Source organism: Coffea arabica, chromosome 8c (genome assembly GCF_036785885.1).
Source record: "Coffea arabica cultivar ET-39 chromosome 8c, Coffea Arabica ET-39 HiFi, whole genome shotgun sequence".
Lineage (NCBI taxonomy): Eukaryota > Viridiplantae > Streptophyta > Magnoliopsida > Gentianales > Rubiaceae > Coffea > Coffea arabica.
The window spans coordinates 7,667,131-7,668,499 of NC_092325.1; positions in this window are offsets into that span (position 1 = coordinate 7,667,131).

The following is a 1,369-nucleotide window of genomic DNA, read 5'->3' on the forward strand; positions in this document are numbered from 1 at the left end:
TAATGATATTATCAATTATACTACTAATTATACATATCTATTAATAAAAAATATTAATTATTTATACTAAATTTATTAATACATTTATGTTAAATTTCTAACTACACTTAATACAATAACACTTTTTTCTAAAAAAATACAATAATAATTTAGTGATTGTATTTGTATTAAAAGTGAAAACTTGATTATTTTAGTTATATTTGTTTTATCATATTAGATCGTATTCAAATAACCTTTGTTTAATTATTTTTATGAGTTTCAATTGTGAAGTTACAATGAATAATAATTTGGCGATGCGTTGATATTTTAGTACTTGATTATTTGTTCAAATTTAATTATAATAAAATTATATAATAAAATTTTTTTAACCCCACAGGTGCCCCCGCGGGGAAAGCGGGATGGGGGGGGACGGGGCGGGGGCGGGGGCGGGGGGAATTAAAATGTAACGGGGCGGGGGTTGGGGGAGGTGTCCCTCGCCCCATTGCCACACCCTAATGGTGATGAGAACATGAAGATGAATCGGTTCGCATTAGATGGTGAGCATTAATGTGAAGTAATTTTAAAAATTCTTAAGAAAATTATCTTTTATTTTTTGTTGTCTTTCTTGCCACCTAAAATCTAACATTTCAATATTGTAGTTTTAAAGCATTTATTTTAATATCTATTTACCTTGATAATCATTTAATGGTTCGTATAATGTGTATAAAATGCTGACTTCATTTCAAACTCAATTGATAACTTATTAATGTTAAAAAGAAAGCAACTTAATTTACAAAAAGCTTATCACCTTAATTTACAAAAAGCATACATTCCTTATATTTAAAGGGATATTTAATAAAGTTTTAATTATTATTAGAAATAAAGATAATAAAACTCATTTTCAATTAATTATGAATAGTGAGAAACAATAATATACATTTATTATAGCAAATTTGAGACTAAATATATACAAAAATAACCATTTGATATATTATTAGCATGAATAAATAAATAAAAATAAAAATAAGAAGAAAAGGAAGTTTAATTAGCATTCTTGTTACCCATTTAATGTTATATCATTCTAATTTGCATCTCAATGAATGCTAAAACATTTAATATCACTATTTAAAATTTAGGGAAATATAATGATTTAAAATTAAAACATTTGAGACCAAAAGTGTAAAAACAAAGTTGTTGACTAATAGCAGTTGATTGATCATCAATCATTTTTTCATTTCTGTTAGTTACTCGAAATCTGTCTTAAAATCACAAAGTTTGGGGACTAAAGTGACTTTAATCAAAATATTAAGGACTAAGTTGATACATAGGCCAAATATTAGATACCAAAGCTGCAATTCTCCCGCGGCGAATTTGATTCTTATCAACGTGC